At 34.5% G+C, this 17,500-nt stretch overlaps 1 pseudogene; it reads left to right on the top strand.

Annotated features, from left to right (window-relative positions):
- Positions 1-6,902: 6,902 nt before the first annotated feature.
- Positions 6,903-14,841, top strand: LOC138171826 (polycomb group RING finger protein 3 pseudogene; annotated as a pseudogene).
- The last annotated feature ends 2,659 nt before the right edge of the window (positions 14,842-17,500 follow it).

Raw genomic sequence — 17,500 nt, 5'->3', positions numbered from 1 at the left:
GAAAACTGAGATGTTGCTTCTTCCCTCTCTGCTAACTAACTAGGCATGGATGTAATGGTCAGACAGCTGGAAGCCCTGTCTGCGGAATTATGTTATTTTCTGTTGAGTAGTAATTGATGGAATAGTAATTTGTTTGTGATTGTTCTTTCTGTTTGAGTTAAGGACTCTATGATTGACTAAATGAATGTACTACCCAGGGTAGGGTACTTTGACTTTTGTATTTTGTGTCCCTTAAGGAGGCAAGCCTCCTTAATGACGATTGAATGATTGAGTTATGAAATGATTGTGCTTTGTTGAAAACTATTGAGACTACTTTGGTGAAAACTATGTGGCCATTTTAGTGATAAGTCATTGAGAATGCTGTATTTTGATTTTCTGTGATAAGTTTTAACATTGTGAATGCTTTACCTTTATTTTCTGTGAATGTTTTCCTCTGATTTGTTATTGAAGAAGTAAAGTTTTCACTATACTATGTAATCAGAACCTTGAAAGCATTTCACAGCAGTATTCCTCTGGAAAGCTGCTCATCCATGACTTTATAATCTTCCCATAATTCTCTGTATTAGTGATCTTAGTTATGATGTCATAATATAGATTTTTGTCCTTTTCTGTTTCTAGAAAAGATTAAATATTGTGAAGCTATTTTTTTCCTTAAATGAAATAGAAACATGCCTTTCTATAACTACTATTAATTGGTTTTGCTTTTGTAATCATACTTCAGAAAAGTGATAAAAAAAAATATTTACATCTACTATGGTCCAGGAACTATGCTTAATGATGGGAATATAAGAAGAGAACAAAGAGCAGCCTTTCCCTCAAGGAGCTGGTAATTTATTGAGAGAGTCATCATTCAAACAAAGCTGTATGAACAAGCTATATACCAGATAAATGTGAAATAATTAATGGAAGCAAGACACTAGAAAGCCTTGCTATGAAATGAAGCATTTTTGTTGGGAATATAAGAAGTCAAGAATTGGAAACAATAAGGTAGTATATTCCAAGCATGAGGTCAGCCATAGGAAATGTCCAGAATCAAGAGGTGGAGCATCTTGTTTGTGGAACAGCAAGGAGTCCCGCATCACTAGAATGAAAAGGATGTGGAGGGGAATAATGTGCTAAGAAGACTGGAAAGGTATGTATGTGGGGTTGCTTTTAACCATGTCAAACAGGATTTTGTTTTTGATCGTGGGATGGTTAGAGAGTGAATGGAGAATTAATGGAAAGTCTATTGAGTACAGGGGTAATATATTTGGGCTTGCTGTGTGTCATCATATTAATGTGAAATGAACATTGACCAGTTTAAAGAAGGAGATGCTCCTGTCCATATTGACAAATCTTTAGATTCCTCTGCTCCATTAAGTCCCTTTTGGATTATTAGTGCCCTTCCTAATCTTTATGTTAAGAATTTAAAGGACTTTCATTCTTTACACCATGTTACATCTTTCTGCTGTGAAATTCTATTATAACTTTATTTTAATATTTTATGCAAATAGATTATATTTTGTAATACAATCATACACATATGTAATCTTGTCTATGATAGTGAAATTTGCTTTAAGGTAGACACAGGTCTTGCTATTTTCAGCACCATTCCTAGCACTTATCAAAATAATGGTAATTACTTACTGAATGTTTAAGGAAAGGAGGACTAATAATTAAAAAAAAACAGTTTGAAAGGTATTTTTTCAGAAGTGGTTTTGGAGTCATATATTCTATGTTATAATGTAGGATAGAATATTTTTTAACTATCATCTTCACAGAAAGTTAAATATTAATTTCAAACACAGATAAATTATCTAATATTCTTACTATCCTCTATTTTAGGACAGTGTGTTTCTCAATCTCTTCTTGAATTTCAATCATTTGAAAATTGTGTTATTTTCTATAAACTTCTAGAGTCATAACTACTGATTTATCTTCTATTGTAGCTAAATCAAGCTGTGAATAACCACAAAGTATATCTTTTACTGCATTCATTCATTATGTGTGTGTGGTTGGGGGCATCTATCATTATCAATCTCTTGATATTCATTTCAAGAATATAATCATATATTATATATTTTATATAAATCAGTCATGTATTCAATTTCATCATTTTGGTTCTCATTTTTCTTTTGTAAGTTAATTCCCATTCTAAAGATCCTCAACTCATCTTACTGCCAAATTTATAATTAATCACTTCAGTATATGGTCAGAGGATTGTACATGTGTTGCAACCCACATTTAAATCCTAATAATTGATCTGCTATTATCATCATACTATCACCTATGTTCAGAGAACCATTACAGATTTTTCAAAATTGATATGTCAACACACTTGGTAAAGGAGTAGTCAACATAACCATCATTTTCTCTAATAAGACAAAAAAGACTGTATGAAGTGCTTAGGAAACCAGTAAGCAATTGCAATTTTGCTTTGATGATTTTGAAAGTCAGGAAAATAAAACCTGCTAAGTTAAGTCCTCTGCTATGCAGAGTTTTTTTTTTCCTTCCCATTTTATTAGAGCTAATACCCCTAATCACTTAATCATATAATTTTAGATTTGGAAGTGATTCAGAAATCATCTATTACAAAATATGGCATGCCAAGAAGTCTGTCTAGCATGGTGAATATTAACCTAGGGCAAGAAATTTTAAAAAGAACCTTAGTTATTTTAATGCTAGTGATTTCCTTTTGATCATATACATATGTGTATATATATACATATATATGTGTGTGATATATATATATGTGTGTGTGTGTGTGTGTGTGTGTGTGTGTATTTACATCAAATAAATGCTATTTTTAGAAGACTCTATAAACTTCCACAGATTGCCAAAGATACCCATGGCATAAAAAAAAATAAGAACTCCTACTCTGTATGTTTCTTTCTTTGTTGGAATCACATCCAGAACAGAACTTTCCATGGCTTTACATTCTAACCTCTGGGGATAAAATATATATTAAAGCAAGACAATATTTTAAAAAGATTTTGAATGGATGTCAATAGTACTAAACCTTCAATCTACATCTAAAATATTTTTTTTCCTTTAAAGAAAGCTTTATTTATCACTTCCATTTGTACATGAATTATAAATGCTTTGCTAAATGCAGGGAATACTGATTTCAAAAGATGAAGACACCATCTACTTTATAGGCTGTGTGTGTTATGGTTACGGATTCCCTGAACATCACCACATGCCTTGGGGACACAATTTTATCTGCAGCATGATCAAATATGTCACTGGATTTTGCTGTATAGAAGTACCTCAGTACAATACTTTAACATTCCATGTAATTTTTACCTTTCAGGATATTGAAAATATTTTACTTGCATCATGAGTAATACACTGCAAGAAGAACTAGAAATCTGGCAGCTGATTATGCAGCAACTTTTCTTGACTTAAACATAGCACAAAAATTGAAGTCAATTGGCATATTGTACTTTATGCAATTTCAGTGAGGTATATAAGGTCAATATTTAAAATTCCTAAATGAATGAAAAAAAGATTATTTGGGGAGATGGATCATATATCTTATATTAAAACTATGCAACATTACAAATTGTTCATTGTAATAAACAGATTTTGCCTACCTCATATGTATCTTTCACTAATCATGTTTTCCAGTTTGTGACAGAATATCTGTGTATCCATATTCTACTTTTTGCAGTATTGATGCCAAGGACTCACACACATAAAGATTTGGATTAAATTATGAAAGTCATTAAAGAACTGTGACCTTGATATATGTATATAATGCATACAAAAAGCTTTGTTACATTTGTGACTAATATAAGTCCCATGCATCTCATTTCCTCGGTCCCCTCAACCCCCCCCCCCAAAAAAAAATAATCTCATATTGACTGTAGAAGATTTCCTGTGGTCACCAAATCTAACCACTACCTTGAGGTTTTGATCAGACTTTATTTCTCCCAAGCTTATAGATATTATTCTTATTCTAAAAGAGAATCAATAAAAAAAAATAGGTTTATCTTTGGAAAGCATTAGATATTTAAAAACTCTTCCTTCAAAGTATACATTTTTGCCTTTTTGGAGAGGGGAAGGCAGGACAATTGAGGTTAGATGACTTTCTAAAGTAACATAGTAAATAAGTTTTAATTACCTGAGTTAACATTTGAACTCAGTTCATCCTGATTCCAGGGGTTGGTCCTCTATTTACTGCACTACCTAGCGGGCCCAAAAGCACACTTTTTTTTTTAAAGCAATTGGGGTTAAGTAACTTGCTCAAGGTTACACAGCCAGTTATTATTTCTGGGTGTGGTGCTGAGTATCTGAGCCCGGATTTGATCCAGGTGATCCCGACACTGGAGCCGGTGCTCTTACTTGCTGAGCCACCTGGCCGCCCCTAAGCAATTGGGGTTAAGTAACTTGCTCAAGGTTACAGGGCCAGGTGTTTCTGGGTGGGTGCTAAGTGTCTGAGCCTGGGATTCGATCTCCAGGTGTTCTCAACACTGGAGCCGGTGCTCTTATTCGCTGTGCTACCTGGCTGCCCCAGGGCAATTTTCTGCCCCTCACTTTTAAACTATTGTTTTAAATAAGTGAGGATTTAAAGAAGTTGGGAACACCTAGATTTGGAGCCAAGAATGGTAGAGCAGAGGAAGCAGAATGATATTTTTCTTTTTAATTTTTTCCAAATTATTTATTTTTAGTTTTCAACATTCATTTCCACAAGATTTAGAGTTACAAATTATCTCCCTTTTTTCCCCCTACACCTTACCCAAAATAGAGAGCCTACTGAATACCTCTTTCCAAAATCTGGTCTCTCTTATATCCTGCCCCATCCCTACTCTAACTTTCCAGTAGGACAAGATGAATTTCTGTATCCCAGTGCCTGTATATCTTATTTCCCAGGAGCATGTAAAACAACAACAACAATTTTATTTAACATTTGTTTTTAAAACTTTGACTTCCAGATTCTTGCCCTAATTCCCTCCTCACCCACCCATACTGGGAAGACAAGAAATTTAATATAGGTAGTGCACTTATAGTTATGTGAAACATTCCATAGCAGTTATATTGTGAAAGACTGTTTTTAACTCCATCCTATACCACCCCCTACTTATTCTATTTTGTACCTTAACCCTGTACCTTTTCAAAAGTGTGCATTTCTAACTACCCTTTCTTCCAATCTGCCCTCCCTTCTATCGTGCCCCCTCTTACACCCTTGCACCGTACTTTCCTGTAGGGTAAGATGCCCATTTGAGTATGTTATTTCTTCCTTAAGCCAAATTCAATGAGAAAAGTTTGACCATTCCATTTTACCTTTCTGCTCTTCCCTGCCATTGTAACAGTTTTCTCTTACCTCTTTTATATGAGAAAATTTACTCTATTATATCTCTCCCTTTCTACTTTTTCCAATATATTCCTCTCTCACCTCTTAATTTTATTTTTGATATATCATCCCTTCATTTTCAATTCATTTTGTTCCCTCTGATTATGTATACATGTACATACATATACATATAGTAACATATATTTATACACCCATGAACTCTCCTATACATAGATATATGAACTTATGCATGTGCATGTATACATATGTGTATATATGCATAAACATATTCCCTTAACTATACTCATATTGAGAAAAGTCTTATGAGTTACAATTGTCCTCTTTCCATGTAGGAATGTAAATATTTTACCTTTAATAAATTCTTTATTATTTATTTTTACTGTTTACTGTCTCATGCTTTACTTCCTTCTTGTTTTTGAAAGTCATATTTTCTGTTCAGCTCTAGTTTTTTCATCAAGAAGGCTTGAAAGTCCTTTATTTCATTGAATTACCACATTTTCCAGAGAAGCATTATACTCAGTTTTGCTGGGTAGGTGATTCTTGGCTTTAATACTAGCTCCTTTGATCTCTGGAATATCATATCTCAAGCTCTTTGATCCCTTAATGTAGAAGCAACTAGATCTTGTGTTATCCTGATTGTGTTTCCATAATACTCAAATTGTTTCTTTCTGGCTGATTGTAACATTTTCTCCTTGACCTAGGAACTCTGGAATCTGGCAATGATACTCCTAGGAGTTTTTTGGGGGCATCTTTTTCAAGAGGCAATTGGTGAATTACTTCAATTTCTATTTTGCCTTCTGGTTCTATAATATCAGGGCAATTTTCCTTGAGAATTGCTAGAAGGATGATTTCTAGGGTCTTTTATTGATCGTGGCTTTCAAGTAGTCCAATAATTTTTAAATTATCTCTCTACTATCTGTTTTCCAGGTCACTGTTTTTTTCCCAATAAGATATTTCACATTACCTTTATTTTTTCATTTATTTGGATTTTTATAGTATCTTGACTTCTCACAAAATCATTATCTTCCATTTGCTTCAATCTAATTTTGAAGGAACTATTCTCTTCAGTGAGTTTTTTAAATCCCTTTCCCATCTGGCCAATTCAACTTTTTTTAGTCATTCTTGTCCTAATTGGCTTTTGGGGCCTCTTTTGACACTTGAGTTAGTCTATTTTTAAGGTATTATTTTATTTAGTCAGGTTGTTGACTCACTTTTCATGATTTTCTTGTATCATTCTCATTTCTCTTCCCAATTTTCTTCTGCTTTTCTTACTTGATTTTCAAAATCCTTCTTGAGCTCTTCCATGGCCTGCAACTAGTTCATATTATTCTTGGAAGCTTTTGCTGCAGATGATTTGAGATTGTAATCTTGTTCTGGTTCTGTATTTGATCCTATTTGTTCCCCCAAAATGATTCTACAGTTTCATTGTGCTTCCTCTGTTTCCTTATCTCTCCAGCCAATTACTTGACTTTTGAGTTCTTTTCCATGGTAGAATTCTGCTTCCAGATTGGAGAGAGCTATGTCCTAAACTTCTGGGTTTTTTTCAGTTGGTAGAGCTTTGAGGAGGGTGCTCTCTCTATGGCCACCACAAGCTCTTGCATGCACAATGGCTTTCCTCACACCAGGAGCATCACCCAAGGCTGACCTAGATCCATGCAAATCAAAGCAAGAGCAAATACCCTCTCAAGGGTGACTTGGTCCCCTTATGATCTGCAGGCCAGGAGCTCTGGAGGCAGCCTTGGGCAGCAGTTGCAACTACCATGCTGCCATGACTTCTCACCCCGGGGGCAGGACCTGGACCATGCTCTTCTCTTGCCCTGGATTAAGAGTCCTCCTCACTGACCTTTTACTTTCTCTTTGGAGTTTATTGTTTGAGAAGTCTGGAAATCATCATAGTTACTGGTGATTCTATCTCCTGAAGTCTGCCCTAGCCAATCTGGGCCACTGGTAAGGCCCGCCCCAGGTAGTAGAACTTGAAAGAATAGGACATTGTAAAGCAATTCCACTGCCTTTACCAAATTCTGGGTTGGAGTTTCAGGGCAGAGAGTATCCCTTGTAGTCCAAAAGAGCAGGAATCCAATTGCTTTTAATAATAAGGGATGAGAACGCATGAGGAGCAGTATCCCTTTTGATGCCAAGGACGAAGAGACTTTAAGGAATACCCTATTTGCCTCAGTTTCCTCATTTGTAAAATGAGCTGGAGAAAGAAATGGAAATCTGCTCCAGTATATTTGCTGAGAAAACCCCAAATGAGGTCACAATGAGGCAGACATAATTAATTATTAGTGAACAACAATATCAAATAACTTTATAAATCTACACTATTTTCTATTAGTGTGACCTAGTAAGGGCAGCATGGTGTGTTATGGAAAAGGAATGTGCTCTATAGTGAGAATTTTATATTTCAAATCACGGTCTGATATTCACTAATTATATATCACAAGGAACATATACTATCCCCATGTGGGATTTATACCAGGAATACAGAGTTCTGTTAATATTGGGAAAATTATCTGTGAAAATTATCAATATCAATACCATGTCAATAACTAAAGCAACAGAATTCATATTATTATCTCAATAGATGCAGAGAAAGTCAATGACAAAATACAGAACCCATTTCTATTAAAAACACTAGAAAATATAATAGTTGGAGCTTACCATTAAATGAAAAGTAATCTTTACCTAAAACCATAAGCAAGCATTATCTGTAATGGTGATAGAGTAGAAAACTTCCCAGTAACATTAAGGGTAAATCACAGGTGCCCATTATCACATCTTTGTTCAATCTTATCCTAGAAAAGTTAGTTACAGCAATAAGAAAAGAAAACGGAAATTGAAGGAATTTGAATAGGTAATGAGGAAACAAATGTATTACTCTTTGCAGATGGTATGATGTTATACTTAGAGAATAATAGATAATGGAAAAACTACTTGAAACAATTAACAACATTAGCAAAGTCATGGGATATAAATTTAACCCATATAAGTCATCAGCATTGATATATATCTGCAAAAATGTTCAGCAACAAGAAACAGAAATAAAAATTCCATTTAAAATAATTATAGACAATATAAAATACTTGAAAGTTTACCTACTGAGAGAAACCCAGAAACTATATAAACCCAACAACTGCAAAACACTTTTCACACATATAAAGTCAGATACAAATAGAAAATGTATTAATTGCTCAGGGGTAGGCTGAACCATTATAATGAAAATGACAATTTTACCTAATCTATATATTTAGTGTCATATCAATCAAACTATCAAAAATTATTTTAGAGTGCTGGAAGAATAATAACCAAATTTATCTGAAGTAAGCAAAGGTTAAGGTTCTCAAGGGAATCCATAAAAAATGCAAAGGAAGGTGGTCTAACCATAAGCAGATATAAAACTATGTTATAAATGAGGAATAACTAAAAATTTTGATATTGACTAAAAAATAGAGTGGTGGATCAGTGAAATAGATTAGGTACACAAGATACAGTGATAAGTTCTCATAGTAATTTAGTATATGACAAGCCCAATAATTCAGAATTTTGGAACAAAAACTCATTTGATAAAAACTGCTGGCAAATACTAGAAAAACAGTATAAAATAAACTAGCTACATACCAACATTTCATAGCATATAACAAGACAAGTTCAGCATGTTATGTTACTTGCATGTAAGTGATGATACTCTAAGCAAAAGAGAAAAGCATGATTTAATTTATCTGTCATATCTATGGATAAGGGAAGAATTTAGGATCAAAGCAAATAGAGACATTTACAAAATATGAAATATATAATTTTGATCATATAAAATTAAAAAAATTCAAATAAAACCAATGAAAACAAAATTAACAGGAAAACAGAAAACGGTGAAAAAATTGGCAACAAGTACCTCTGATAATGCCTTTATCTTGCCCATTTATAGAGAACTTAGTCAAATATATAATAATAAATTCATGTCTGAATTTATAGTCAAAGGATATGAAAATGCTATTTTCAGGCAAATAAATCAAAACTATATATAGGTATATGGAAAAAAATGCTCTATATCATGACCTATTAGAGAAATGCAAATGAATACTACTCTGGGTTACCATTTCACCCCTATCATATTGTTAAAAAAGGAAAATGATGGATATTGGAGAGAATGTGGGAAAACTGAGACATTAATGCGCTATTAATGGAGCTGTGAACTGACCCAACCACTTCATGAGGGTGATTTAGAACTATACTCAAAAAGTTTGTTGAAGACCAATCCCTCAATCTTTTCTCTTTTATATCCTACCCCATCCCTCCCCTAACTTTATAGTGGGACAAGATGGATTTTTATACCCCAGTGCCTATATATCTTATTTCCCAGTTGCAAAAATAAACAAACAATTTTTTAAAATTTGTTTTTAAATTTTTGATTTCCTAATTCTTTTCCTTCTTCTCTTCTCACCCACCCCCACTGGAAGACAAGCAATTCAATATAGGTTGTACATGTGTAGTTACCCAGAGAATTTCCGTAGTAGTTACATTGTTAAAGACTAACTATATTCCCCTCCATCCTATCCCACCCCATACTTTTTCTGTTTTCTTCTTTGAAAATGTCCCTTTTCATGTGTTTACTTCTAACCACCCTCTCCCCCAATCTGCCCTCCCTTCTATTATTCCTCTTCTTATCCCTTTCCCCCTACTTTCCTGTAGGGTAAGATACCCAATTGAGTGTGTATTTATTCCGTCCTTAAGCCAAATTCAATGAGAGTAAGTTTGAGCCATTCCCTTTTACCTTCCTTGTCTTCCACTCTATTTAAGGTTTCTCTTGCTTCTTTTATTTGAGATAATTTACCCTATTCTATCTCTCCATTTTTCCTTCTCCCAAAACATTCCTCTCTCATCTTTTAATATTATTTTTAGATATGATCCAAGCCTATTCAAGTGATCCTTTGCCCTCTATGTAAATATGTACACACACTTACATATATATGCACACATACACCTTCATATATACACACACACACACACACACACATATATATATATATATATATATATATATTCACATACATACACACATATACATTCCTTTCAACTATCTTCATACTGAGAACAGTCTCATGAGCTATAATTACCATTTTAATTTAAATAGTTTAAATTTAATAAGGAATTTAAACAGTTCAAAGTTAATAAGCTCTTTATTATTTCTTTTTCCTGTTTACCTTATCATGCTTCTCTTGCTTCTTGTATTTGAGATTCAAATTTTCTGTTCAGCTCTAGTTTTTTAATGAAGAACACTTGAAAACTCTGTATCTCATTCAATGACCATATTTTCCCCTGATGCATTATACTCAGTTTTGCTGGATAGGTGAAACTTGGCTTTAATCCTACTTACTTTGAACTCCAGAATATCATATTCCAAGCCCTTTGATCCCATAATGTAGAATGTGTTAGATCTTGTGTTATCTTGATTGTGTTTCCACAATACTCAAGTTGTTTCTTCCTGACTGCTTGCAGTATTTTCTCCTTGACCTGGGAACTTTGGAATTTGGCTAAAATATTCCTAGGAGGTTTTTTGTGATCATTTTCAAGGTGTCATTGGGTAATTCTTTCAATTTTTATTTTGCCCTGTGGTTCTAGAATATCAGGGCAACCTTAATTGAGAATTTCTTGGAAGATGATGTCTAGGCTCTTTTATGATCATAGCTTTCATGTAATTTTTAAATGATCTCTCCTGGACCTATTTTTCAGGTCATTGGTTTCATTTGTTTGTATTTTTTAATAGCATCTTGATTTTTCTTAAAGTCATTAGCTTCCATTTTATCCATTCTAATTTTAAGGAATTATTTTCTTCAGTGAGCTTGTAAAATTCCTTTTACATCTGACCAATTTGCTTTTTTAAGGCATTCTTCTCCTCGTTGGCTTTTTTGGGCTTCCTTTGCCATGTGAGTTAGCTCATTTTTAAGGTGTTATTTTCTTCAGTATTTTTTTGTTCTCCTTTAGGAGGCTGTTAACTCACTTTTCATGATTTTCTTGCAACATTGTCATTTCTCTTCCCAATTTTTCCTTCACTTCTCTTACTTGATTTTCAAAATCCTTCTTGAGCTCCTCCATGGCCTGTAACCACTTCACATTTTTCTTGGAAGCCTTTGATGACGGACTTTTGACTTCATTGTCTTCTGGTTCTATGTTTTGATCTTTTTTGTCCCCAAGAGAGTAATCTGTGGTCTGATTTACTTCCTCTGCTAAAATACTTTGCCAGTCAGTTGCTTGATTGTGACTTCTTTGCTGGGGTTGAACTCTGCTTCCAGAGTGGAGAGAGGTATGTACAAAATCCCTGGGGTTTTCACAATTCTTGTCACATCTGTTGTCCAAGCTATGAGAAGGACACCCTCTTTATAGCCACCATAAACTGTAACACACTGGACACATGCCCCAGGAACACCACCCAAGATTGAGAGCCAGATCCATGCAGGTCAAAGGAAGAGAGATAACCATCTGAATGGTTGCTTGGTCCCCCTATGATCTGGAGTCCAGGAGCTTTGGAAGCAGCTATGTAACAGCAGTTGCAGCAGCTGTGCCTTCGTACCTCCCACCTGGGGTCAGAGGCCAGAGCACACTCTTCTGTCAATCAGTTCCTGTACAGTTCCACAGTGGCCTTTTACTTTCTCTTTGGGATTTATGGGATTAGAAATCTGAAAACCACTACAGCTTCTGGTGATTCAGTCTCCTGAAATTTGTTCCAGCCAGTCTGGGCCATGGGTCAGGGCCTCGCCAGATCTGCCATGTGGCTCATGTGGGACTGTGCTCATCACCCAGTCCAGTGTGATTGATCCTTCCTGTCAGCCTGTCAGGCTGCCTTCACTGGGAGATTGTTTTTTTTTTTCTCTGTCACTTTGTGGGATCTTTAGCTCTATAATTTGTGTAGTGTCATTTTTTCACAAGTACTATGGGTATTTGTAGTGGGGGCTCAAGCAAGTTCCTGATTTTACTGTGCCATCTTGGCTCCATCCCCAAAATTCTTTTTATGACACCAATATGACACTGATACCTAGATCAGGAAGAACTAACATAAAGAAAATTATAGAACAACTTCCCTTATGAATATAGATGCAAATATTTAAAATGAAAAATTAGAAAAATATCCCAGCATCTTATCACAAGTATAATACACTTTGATCAGGTAGGATTTATTCAAGGAATGCAAGGATGGTTTAATATTATGAAAACTATCTATATAATTGATCATGACAACAACAAAACAAATAGAAACCACATGATTATCTCAAAAGATGCAGAAAAAGTTTTTGACAATATGCAATACCCATTACCGTTAAAAACAACAGAAAGAATGGGAATAAATGTAGTCTTCTTTAAAATAACAAGTAGCATCTACCTAAAATCATCAGCAAGTATTATATGTAAACGTGAAAAGTTAGATTCATTTCCAATATGATTGGGGGTGAAACAAGGATGTCCATTATCACCCCTATTATTCAATTTCATAATAGAAATATTAGCTGCAGCAATAAGAGAAGAAAAAGGAATTGAAGGCAAAGGAGAGATTAAGCTATCACAGTTTGCAGATGATACAATGATATACTTAGGGAATCCTAGAGAATCAAAAAAAAACCCTACTAGAAATAATAAATAACTTTGGCAAAGTTGATGGATATAAAATACTCCCACATAAATCCTAAGCATTCTTATACATTTCTAATGAACCCACAAAGAAAGAAATAGAAAGGAAAATTGTATTTAAAGTTAATGCAGACATTACAGAATACAGGAACTATATTAGTACAATTACATAACACTTTTTACAAAAATAAAGACAGATCTAAATAGTTTGAAAACATCAGTTGCTTGTGGTTTGGCTGAGCTAATATAATAAAATGACAATTTTATCTAAATTAATTTACTTATTAAGTGTTATACCATTAAAACTACCAACAATATTTTATAGAGTTAGAAAAAATAGTAACAAATTCATCTGGAAGAACAAAAGATCCAGAATATCAAGGGAATTAATGAATTAATGAAAAAAAATGCTAGGGAAGGTGGCCTAGCCAGTTCATATTTCAAACTGTATTACAGAGAAGCAGTCATCAAAATTGCTTGATACTGATTAAGTAATAGAGTGGTAGATCAGTGGAATAGAATATGTATAAGGACACATTAGTCAAAGGCTATAGTAGTCTACTGTTTGATAAACCCAAAGACCCCAACTTTTGGGATACAAACTCACTATTTGAGAAAAAATTTTAGTAAAACTGGAAAATAATATGGCAGAAACTGGGACTAGACAAATTTCTAACATTATATGCCAAAATAAAGTCCAAATGGGTTAACAATTTAGATATAAGACAGATACTATAAATAAATTAGGGTACCAAGGAACAGTTACCCTATCATATTTATGGAGAAGGGAAGAATTTATGACCAAACAAGAGATAAAGAGCATTGTGAAATGCAAAACTGATCATTTTGATTACATTAAATGGAAAAGATTTTGTACAAAGGCAATATAACCAAGATTAGGAGAGAAGCAGAAAACTGGGAAACAGACAGACAACCAAAAAAAAATAAGTAAATGAAGAAATGGGGGCAGCTAGGTGGTGCAGTGAAGCACTGGCCCTGAAGTCAGAAGGACCTGATTTCAAATGTGGACTCAGGCATTTAATACTTGGTAGCCATGTGACTTTGGGCAGGCCACTTAACTCCAACTGCCTTCAAAAAAGTAAAGAAAAAAAAAGGAAATTAGGAATACAAACTGAAGACAAAGCAAACATCTAAAAGAGATTCCAAAGATGTTTATAAACAAGGCTTAATCTTTGAGAAATAAATGTACGTAGCACATTGGACCTGTGCAATGGATACCTCCTTGATGCTACCACTGTAGCCATGTTTTTATACCTTCTGTAGAAGTTGCCTGATAAAACAAAAATTTCTTAGAATTGTTATTCATCAAAAATATCTCTTGAAATACATTGGTCATGACAGGATAATACCAGCTATTTTTTTTTTTCCTAATTGGTATCATGTCTTCAAGAGGCAGAAATGAAGATACAGAGGGAATTCTGTCACAAAATAGACATGGAAATGTCAGAAGACATTAAAGAAGAGTTTAACTCTGGAAAGCAAAACTTAGACATTCACTGAAATGGTGAAATAAATGCTAATAACAGTTCTAACAAAGAAAATTAGAAGAAAATTAAGAAAAGAATAATAACTACTACAAAAGTGATGGACAGGTAAGCTTGTACTAAGAATAAAATTGCAGTAAATTTTGTGGATTGAAATGGAAATGGATCTACTGCTTAGCAACAGTCTTACATCTAAAGAAATCAATTGCCCCCAAATTTAATTTTCTTCTTTCATTGAGCTGGACATATTATGCATGGAAGAAGTTCTTGGCAAGGACCACATTACTCAAACCCAAGTTTGAAATTGTAACTAGATGGATATTTAAGAAAGCACTTATTTTACTACATTATGATCCCAAAAGAGACTTGCTCCAAGAGAACATTAATGTCCTTTGGGACAATGGTTTTTTTTTTCCTCAGTAACAATCACCAGAAACCTTCTCAGTTTATCAATTAAATAATATCATAGCAGAATTGTTCTGAACAAGCAATGATCTAGAAGCACACCATATTTTTGGGTCTTTCTTCTGTGTGATATAGAAACCAGATTTCTGAAAGAAAATATTTAAAGCTGTTTTTATATAAAAAAAATAAAAACGAATCAAGATGTTACCAGCATTAAATCTGTAGGCAATGAAAATACTTCACAGTTTTATATCTCTGAATTGAATTTGTCTCTTTATTGCAATATCACAAGAGTGATGTATAAATGTAATGGTGATGAAAAAGTCACTTTCCTGGGGAAAAAGTTACTTGTCAATACAAATTTCAGTGTAACTAAAGAAAAGTAGTCAGAATCACAAAGGGCTCCAAAATAGTACTTTTCACTTCTACTGATGTTTCTGTATCTATAACCTGTGACTAGGTGCTATTTTTAAACTACATGGTCAGGGATAAAATGCCATAATAAAATGTTCCAATATTCCAGTATTTCTCTGAGGCACTTCTATATAACTTCATCATAACTCTCCTGGAAGGAAGTTCCCTAACCTCTACCACAGGGGTACATATGTCTGAGAAGCATTGTTCTTGTCAGCCACACAATTTTCTTCTTAGAATTAATGCTATCTCTCTGGATAGAAAATCAATTTCTGGAGGCTATATTCTTTTCATTTTTCTATATTTATGTGCATAATAAGATGATAATGTATTGAGACAGATATTTAATAAATGCTTGCTGGATATTGATTGTAAAGGGTCTCTAAGGTCCTTGATGTTGGTTTTCTATTTTTTTCCTTATTTTTATGATATTTCTTGGTTTATAATTTTGTTATTATCTTCTATCTCATCCATTTTGACATTTAGGGGATTTTGGTTATTTAAGGAGATTTTCTATCTTTTTTTTTCATGGTGATATTTCCCCTGCCATTCTTCCTATTTAGTATTTCTTTCCATGTATCTTGTTTCATTTTTTTTTCCATTTATTACTCTGGTTTCTATATTCGTGTATTTATACTTCTGATAGTTATGGGGTATCTATCAGTTTTGAATTTATTCCCTTAAAGAAATGGTTTATCCTTCATGATTGTTGGGATTTTCTTTGTTTTGCCTATAAGGATGAACATGGACAAGGTTGTATTTGGGTCATGTTCCACAATTAAGTAATGTATAACTGAATGATGTGGGCAAAGGATATCTGATTACAAAATGGGGCATGGTACTTTATTTAAGTACTCTAGGGAAACAGTCACTTCCTTCTTGTCAGAGGATTTAGGAACCTTTTATTGTAGACACTACTGGTGATCCATTTTATCTTGTTGGTGGGTTCATAGTTTACTTTGTAATTGCATTTCAATGACTGACTTCAAAACTGCTAAGAAACAGTTTACCCAGGACCTTTCTTCTGTAGCTTGACTGGAGGTAATTGGATGAGTTGGGGCTCTGATGGACTTGAAAGATCATCAGGAGGGGGTAGAATCAAGATGGTGGAGAGGAGCAAGGAAACTGCCTGAGCTCTCACCAGTTTTCCTCAGAAAAACACAAAAAACAACAACAACAACAAAATTATTTTCTAAACAGATTCTGGAGCAATAGGACACATAAAAAGACTAAGGAAAACAGTTTTCTAGCCTAAGATTACTTAGAATGACTTCAGGAAATGTCTGTCTTACTTGGTGTTATAGGAATGTAAATTTTTAAGATCTTCCTTGTGCCTAAGCAAAGTGCACCTGGAGCCTGTGGTGGGAGTCTTGATTTTCAGGAAGGTCCACACCTTGTTGCTTTGGGATTGGGCAGTAGGTCAAGAGGATTGTTACATTCTCTGACCCAGGAAAAGGCTATATAATCCCTGATGTGGGACATTATTTTGGGACACATTTTGAGAAGTGTTGTGTGATTTGACCAGATGAGACTCTGGGCAGTCGTTGAGAGCCCCCCAGCTCTGAAAAACCCAGATGTTGATGCTTCTCTCTCTGGTAACTGTCATTTGGTATGGATGTAATGGTTGGACAGTTGGAGACCTGTCTGCTTGAAATGTATCTGTCTGTATACTCTGAAGTTTGGGGTGCTGACCTTTTCCCCCTGAACTAAGTAAATGTTATGTTTGATTGATTAAAGCAAGATTGTTTTCCCATTTTAAGTTGCTTTCCTTTAGCAAAGCATATCTAAGAACTTTTGTTGTCAGCCACCGTTGGGATGCTGGGGTGCTTGCTTCTACAAACTTGCCCAGGGGGCTGGAGAGACTGGGAGCACACTTCCTGGATAGAGAGCAGTTGCCATGAGTAGGGAGAGGAGGACCTTTGCCTGAGGTATCCTCTCTTTTTTGAAGGCTTGAGAATGTGGGTATTTGCTACATTAACTATGTGTGCCAATTTCATAACTACTCTGATGGCTCTGACTTTCTGGTTCTGGGACTTTCTGGATTTTAATAAATGTTCTAGCTTTATCCCTCATGTAGAGAGCCTGGTATATTTGTGATTCATAAACACATCAGCATATTTATAGTTGCTGTAGGCATTTTGAATATTGCATAGTTGATACATTTGGGTAAAAGGGGAACACAGCCCAGTGCAGAAGGTATCTGGGCAAGCCAATGGGAGAGTTCTAGCCCCAGCCCAAAGTAGCAACTGAGGCCTCTCAATCC

This window comes from Petaurus breviceps, unplaced genomic scaffold, assembly GCF_028583685.1.
Source record: "Petaurus breviceps papuanus isolate PSGF00001 unplaced genomic scaffold, PetGlider_PUasm1.0 47, whole genome shotgun sequence".
Classification (NCBI taxonomy): Eukaryota; Metazoa; Chordata; class Mammalia; order Diprotodontia; family Petauridae; genus Petaurus; species Petaurus breviceps.
This window is presented reverse-complemented; position numbering and strand designations above follow the sequence as displayed.